The 7970-nt window shown below is 34.8% G+C and overlaps 1 pseudogene; it reads right to left on the bottom strand.

Annotated features, from left to right (window-relative positions):
* Positions 1-7027, bottom strand: LOC129293334 (cysteine-rich receptor-like protein kinase 44; annotated as a pseudogene).
* Between the last annotated feature and the right edge of the window lie 943 nt (positions 7028-7970).

Below are 7970 nucleotides of genomic sequence, written 5' to 3' on the forward strand. Positions count from 1 at the left end.
GCTGCAAATTAAAATTGATGCATTGAATGTCACATGCAAGGTCGGATATATTAACGAGAATAAAGTTCAGTAATTGAGACTTCATTTTTTGAGGCTTCAACATAGTTGCTTCTTCTTTCACTTGATCTTGTAGCCCCAGATGAACTATATTCCCTTGAGTTCATCTCTAATAAGCTTCTACTATTCATTAAAAATGGAGGTTGCGAGGGTAATGGCAAAGACAAGGAGTGGCTGCTCAGCATAAGTGAAACCAAAGTCATTGTTGGCCTATCAGCTGCATTTTCTTGAACACATAGTAAACCAATGTGGATGCATCTCATTATTTCATTTCCTGAACCACTGCTAAGTACAAGATCTATTATATTTGAGGCTGTCCCTTCCCTCCAATTTTATCATGCCTGCAGTAATACCCTCAACATTAGTATTCATTATTATTTCACAATAATGCAATTTAATTTCATTTATATATATATATAGAGAGAGAGAGAGAGAAAGCAAGAGGGAAGAGACTTACAAAGCCTATCAAATCATCATGTGAATTCTCTCCATGAAAGGTGGCACTGTTTTTCTTCCCACTTATAATTTCTAAGACTAGGATGCTAAAACTAAAAACATTAGATTTCATTGAGAATTGTCCGCTTATTAAATACTCTGGAGCCATATATCCACTGCATGCCAATTATGAATAAATTTTAGTAAATGTTGCTATATGTGTAATGATCTTGAAGTTTAATTTGTTTCTTTAATAGGACAATGAGACTTGTGATACTTACTAGGTTCCAACAATTCTACTAGTATTACTTTGCGTTTGATCTACAACAAATAATCTTGCCATGCCAAAATTTGATATTTTAGGATTCAACTCTTCATCTAAAAGAATATTACTTCCTTTAAGATCACGATGAATAATTCATAGTCGAGAATCTTCATAAAGATATAAAAGACCACGAGCAACGCCTCCTATGATCTTGTAACGTATCTCCCAATTCAGTTGAGCACGTTGAGTTGGATCTAAAATCTCATTCTCAATGTTAAAGATTCATATGGTGAGGCTGTTGCAGTGAAATTAAAATCAACACGCTACCATGCATGAACAAGTGATTACTGCAGGTTTGATCTTTACTATCATCTTTTTGTTGTTGAAATTGAATTTCCAGACAAGATATAAAATTATATACTTCACACTTTATGCCCACAAAGCTCATAAAATTTAACTCAAGTGAGAGAGACAGAACACAATTTAACTAAGCTGCAGTAGGTATTACTTACCAAATAATAAATAGTCAAGACTTTTATTGGGAAGAAACTCATAGACGAGCAGCCTTTCTCTTCTTTCCAAACAGAAACCAAGTAGTCTCACTAAATTGCGATGCTGAAGCTTGGCCACCAGCATTACTTCATTCTAAAATTCTATATCTCCTTGCCCAGAATTCATGGATAACCTCCTGACGGCAACTTCTTCCCCATTATAGAGCTTGCCCTGTAATTAACAAACTAAGTTGGAGCTACATATCTTAGTATGCATGACTTTCTACAAAGTGATGAAATCTCATCCTCACATTGTTGTTATTCTACCTTGTAGACTGGTCCAAATCCACCTTGCCCAAGTTTGTTTACATCTGAAAAATTATCAGTTGCAAGTCTGATGGTGTCATAGTCTGATTGCATTGACTTAGTAGCTTTAATTTCATCATCAAGTTGATCAGCTTCATTGACTACGCGAAGGAATAATTGAAACAAGTCATTAAAATATTTTCTCTCTTTTGAAATGGTACTATATCTTTGCAAGAATTGCTGAGGAAATATTTAATTGGACTTACTTTGACTTGTTTCTTTGGGTTTCCTATTTCGGAAATAAATGAAGACAGGGATGAGTAGTAAGATGGCTACAACAATAATCAGCGGCACAACTATGACAATGAAAGATCTTGATTTGCTACTCTTCCCTGCGAAAGCCAGACATTCTTTCTGATTTAGATATCCATATCAGAAATAAAATATAAAATCTATGATAAGTTGAGCGTTTCATAATTTGTCTATATATATGGAAAAATCCTTCTAGTTCATTGACAAAATAGAGGAAAACCACTGCAAATTAAATAAAACTTTTGAAACTTCGGAATTTTCTGCCAAATATATATAGTAGCCTGCAGGTACTTTTTTTTTCTTTTTTTTCCCTGGTGGAAACTGCACATGAAATTTATTGCACGAGGAAATCAAGAAAGTGAGGGGAAAAAATATTGGTCCTCATAAGAAGGCACAAATTAAAGTCTGGAATTTAAAATATTTTGGGTAGAGAGCTAACGGAACCGTATCAACTGGGGCAGTCAAACTTTGACTACGTCAGGCAAAGCAAAAAAAAAAAAAAAACCTTTGACTACGCGTGCTACATTCAATTACAAACCCAGCCACAGCAGTCTTGGCTCTTCAAAACCCTCTTCCTAAAACAAAATCATTTGGGTTAACATGCATTTTTATCTTTAATTTTTTTTTTCAAAAACAATTTTACTCTTGTACTCACTACTACAGAATATATCTTTAGGAGCGGGTATTTAGGAGCGCTTCTTTAAAAAGCGCTCTAAAATGTGAATGCGGAATTTACCGGAGCGCTTTTTTAAATAAGCGCTCTTGTATGTTAGAGCTTCTCAATAAGATAACGCTCTTTGACGAGCGCTCCGGAAGATCAACTCTTTCGGAGCGCTCTTTGATCTTTCGGAGCGCTCTTAGAATGAGCACTCCGAAAGAGTTCATCTTCCGGAGCGCTCTTTTAATGAGCGCTCCGAAAGAGTTGATCTTCCAGAGCGCTCGTCAAAGAGCGCTCCGAAAGAGGGATCTTCCGGAGCGCTCTTTGACTAGCGCTCCGGAAGACCACCTCTTCCGGAGCGCTCATTAATAAGCGCTCCGGAAGAGGTGGTCTTTTATATCTCTGCATCCCGTCAGTTTTCTTTTCCCTATTCATGAGTTTCTTTCAAACCTCTCTCTCATTTGCTGAGGTTGTGCATTCCCAACGAGTTCCAGATCGTCACTGTATCAGTCTATCTTCCGTCGCTGTTCGCTGTTCCAGATCGTCGTCCTCCGCTGTTCGCTGTTCCAGATCGTCCTTCGCCACTGTTCACTATTCCAGATCGTCGTCCGCTGCTGTTCGTTGTTCCAGATCAGTGTTCATCGCTGTTCGTTCATTTCTGTGTCATGTCACACCATCTGTCTCTGTTTTTGCGCTGCCGTCGCCGTCACTGCCATCTCCCGCATCACTATTCTAGATCTGCATTGCTGTTCCAGATCTATGACGCTGCTATACACCGGAGGAAGCGACGCCGTGAAGACCTTCGTTGCAGCCGTGTGTCATTGCTGTACAGCCGAGGAAGCAACGCTGCCAAGACCTCCACTACTGCCATGAAGACTACACTGTGAAGGTATTTTTTTAATAATTAATTTATAATGTAATATATTGATATATTTATATATATTTGAGAATAAATTTCATATATATTTTTTAATAATCAATATTATAGATAATATATGAATTGGAGTTATTTATATTAGAATTATAGAGTATTTGTAGTTGATAATTAGATTAAAGTTGAGGAAACTACTTGAACATTTTTATTTTATTTATGAAATATACTTTTAAGGGAGATTATTGTTATTAATTAAATTACAATTGATTGACAGAATTTAGATGCATTATGCTACTAAATTTTTATTTGGATGAATTGATTTTTTTAGTTTAAATGTGTTCTGTTGTGGAATTTAATTGTTTCATCATTTGGGAGGTTCTTCTTTTAAGGAAGATGTTGTTGAATTTTTTTTATAGAAATCTAAGTCTTTTGTTTATTGAATTTTGATAATCATATTAGTGATATGGATCATAAGTAGATGTTGGCTAATCGACTATCTAGAGAATATTGGGATGGTGTGGATTAATTCATTTAATTTGCATTTTGTTGTGATCAAGACTCCCCTGAAGTCATATGTCCTTATTTGAAATGTTGCTATGGAAAAAGAGTAAAGCCAATAGAATTGAAAGATCATTTAATCTGTAATGGAATTGATCCAACTTATACTTGTTGGACCATGCATGGGGAGACAAGGAATAATGCAAATGATTGGAGGGATAGTGCGAGTTACTCAACATTTGATCGTGATAGTGGGACATATGATATTGACCGTCTTGATGAAATGATTCATATATATAACTTCATTGCTGAAATATTTTAAATTAAGTTAGAATTTATTTCTACCATATTTTGATAATGACATCTTTTATTGTTTTATATGTAGGTACCTACATAATTACAAGGTTGGGAGTGTGGATATTATGTTATAAAGTTTATGAGAGAAGTAATCACACAACAAGAGTTGATCATTCCTGAAAATGTAAGTCAAAAGCTTTGAAATTAAGTTGATATAATGTTAATTACTTATATATTGCTTTCATATCTTGTGTAGCATTTTGTTGGAGTAAGATGTTCGCATTTTACCATGGAGCAAATAGAAGATTTAGTTGAAGAGTTGTCAGAATATATTATTGGCTGTTTGTGATAGGAAGTTAGATTTCAATGTTAGAAAAATAACAATAGTTTCATTTGTTAGGCTTGTTAGAAATTAAACTAGGTTAGTTAGGAAATTGAAATTGTTGTATCAGTTTCAAATTCTTTTCTTGTATATAAATTTTTATGTTGATATTATTTTTAAATTAATTTTTGATATTATGATTTGCCATTGTTAAAGAGACGTAAAAGGAGAAATTTCAAAAAATCTGATTTAAAAAAAAATTAAAGTAATATACGGGAGCGCTCATTTGAAGAGCGCTCCTGTAAAGTAACATGCGGGAGCGCTCTTCCAGAGAGCGCTCCTATATGGTTCATACGGGAGCGCTCTTTATAAAAGCGCTCCGGTATGGTTGCATACGGGAGCGCTTTTGTAAAGAGCGCTCCCGTATGTGCTCCTGTATAGCGTATATACAAGAGCGCTTTTTTAAGCGCTCCTATACATTTCGGAGCGCTCGATACGAGAGCGCTTCAAAAGCGCTCCCTAAAGTAAAAAAAAAAAAAGCGCTCCTGTAAACTTATTTTGTAGTAGTGACTAACAAATGAGGCAATTTCACCCTTTAACTATTCTTTCAAAGAGCAATAGACAACCTATAGAAAGGATTCTTTGCTCCTCAAAAACATAGTTCAAAGGTAAAATTGCTCATTGAGGAAAAGTTTAAAGATAAAATTATACCTTAACCCAAACCATTTCCTCAAGTTAATTGATGTCCCTGAAATATTCTTTTTCTGCATTGAAATGGTAAGAGTAGTAAATGGACACTATATCTTAATTTAAAATTTTTGAGGTTTAAGTTTATAAGTTATTATTCATTATTATATATTAATCATTAAGTTTAACTTTATTCCTTGTCAAACTTCCTACGTCAACTCAAATAGTCCATTCACATGTGAATAACTTAACCAAAATTAATACATATTTGTCAAATAATATGGAAATAAATATACGGCAGTAAGTTATGTGAAGACGACGGGTGAAATCAGGGATGAATCCAGAAATGATCATGTGGAGAGGCCAAAACTGAAAGTTTACTTAAAATTTGGTGCATTGATTTCAACATGTTTTACAAATAAAAAATTTTCACATTCATAAAGGAGGGTTTAGATGCAATGCCCCCAACACATGCTTTCTCTTGGACTCGTAATTGGGTGAAATTCATTGTAAAACATCACGAATCATATTGCATTCCAAACCCAAAACCCAAATTAAGACCAAAAAATAAAAAGTTTTTTTTGCCCCAAAATACAGGTTTAAAGCACACGAAAGTAAAAGTTTGCCAATAGTCTTCATGGATTATATGCAACAATTCTTTGACACAACTTTTTCCTTGACTTTGAGGATTAAATAGAAGATTTGGATCTAGTGAACAGCATAACTCCACTCATTCAATAAGTCTCACATGGCATGATAACAACTATCCAATTAATTTAATTAAACAACCATAACAAATTTTTTCATATAATATTCAAAAGGTATTAATTTCAAATTTTGTTGCAAGGACAACATATATGAGGAGCTTTTTGATCGTGAAGATTGTTTTAAATTTTTATAGAGGGACCAGAAATATAACTTAATAATTTTTAAATATTGATAAAATTCAATAATTATAATTGTGATATTCCTTAAGTGAGTAAATTTAGATCATTTACAAAATCCAAATCCAATAGATTAGTACCTTTAGAAATTGATGTTGGAGGAGAATAACGAGGAGATGGTGATGGTGATGATGGTGAATCGTGAGCCACGGGAACAAAGAAACGGTAATTCTCATACCTAATATTGCAGCTGGGCATGATAACCCTGCCGCCTCTCTTGGTCGAACAACAATCTGGAATGTGCGAGATAGCCTCCACTAAGCAGTCGAAGCAATCTTGTTGAGACAAATCAGGAGTGCACTGAACTGCCCCGTACACTGTTTGGAAGCTCGGGCCCGATTCATTCGCTGCTGCGTACTTAAGAAGTGAATCTCCATTCGCAGCTTTCATTCTCAGTCGGTCCAACAACTCATTAACCACTTGATCGAACTTATCTTGGTCTGTTGCGTTATTCACGTTCCACAGAGGCACCCAAAAGTTAGATTCCATGACCCCATATATTGATTGGTTGGAGTATCGTAGCATGCAGTCGTCATAGCCTCCTACGGCCTCCTTCTGATTCGGACAAACCTGTGGGAGACGAAGCGAGGCATTCTTGAGGCAACCCTGGCATTCAATTGGCTTAACATCTCCTCTGCATAACCCAATTGTTCTAACTCTATTGGGTTTTTGCCGCGAGAGCGATTGTAGAAGCCATAGTCAATTTGAGCGTTGGAAGCGAGATCCGAGAGAAGGATATTAAGGTTGGTTTGGTACGTGCTTGTATTTGTGTAGTTGCCCTTGATATCGAAACATCTGTAATATCTGAAGTTAGGAGGCTGAGCGGTGAGGAAGACCAGATGATAAAGGAACGAAAGCAGAACCAGAGAAATGGCTGACATTATTGCAGTTTGCAATCAGATCAGATTGGTTGGTGGAGACGAGCTTCAAAGTAAATGGATGAAGGTATATAGGGTATGTATTGGATGGTTTTTTTTTTTTTTTGGGTTTTTGGGCTAGACGTTTCTGTTCGTTTTATTCAAATAAATGCATTGTTTATAAGTTTGAGGCATGACCTGGGTCAATTTCAGCATTACGATGGTGGAATTAATGGGACCAAAATAATAGAAGACAAACGATGTAGTCCCAATCCCATCCCAATTCATAACGAAATGGAATGACTTTAAAAAAAAAAAGGGACCTAAAACAAAATGTCAATCCTGATTATTTGTTGGGGCGGGATAGTAAACACCCCTAGGCCGTTAAGCTATGAGACCAACAAAACGCGTGGAAGTTTTACTTTCCGCCTTTGTCACCAACTGCATACAGTTCTTTTATTTGACCCAAAATATATGGAAAAGCATGTCACTTGATGAGAATGAGAATTAGATATATATTAGGTTTATTTTTTAATAAAATAATTTAAACCAATTCGATGTGATTTGTTTTAATTTTATATATCTTCAGAACATTCTTTAAATAATCAATGTGGGACTTTTTTCATATATGCTAAAATTCCTTCAATTATTTTTTTAAATTTTTCTTCATTTTTTTTTCTCTTTATCTAAACCTGTACTGGTTTTGAATCCTAAAGATCTCAAGTCTGCAATGATTTTTTTTTAAATTTTTTTTATTCTTTCCTCTTTCTTTTTTCCCCCTTCTTCTTTTCTTCTTTTCTTCTTTTCTTCTTTTCTTTCTTTTCTTTATCATATTAAACTTTTAAAAATTAGGTATATAGTAGATTTGTTTTTGTATCAAAGTTTCATCCAATTTGATTAGATTTGTCTTCCTTAATTAATCTTATATATCAAAAAATACTCTGTACCTCCTGCCTCATGCAACTTA

The sequence above is a fragment of the Prosopis cineraria genome, unplaced genomic scaffold, assembly GCF_029017545.1.
Source record: "Prosopis cineraria cultivar Desert tree isolate PC_DT_omini unplaced genomic scaffold, ASM2901754v1 PC14, whole genome shotgun sequence".
Lineage (NCBI taxonomy): Eukaryota > Viridiplantae > Streptophyta > Magnoliopsida > Fabales > Fabaceae > Prosopis > Prosopis cineraria.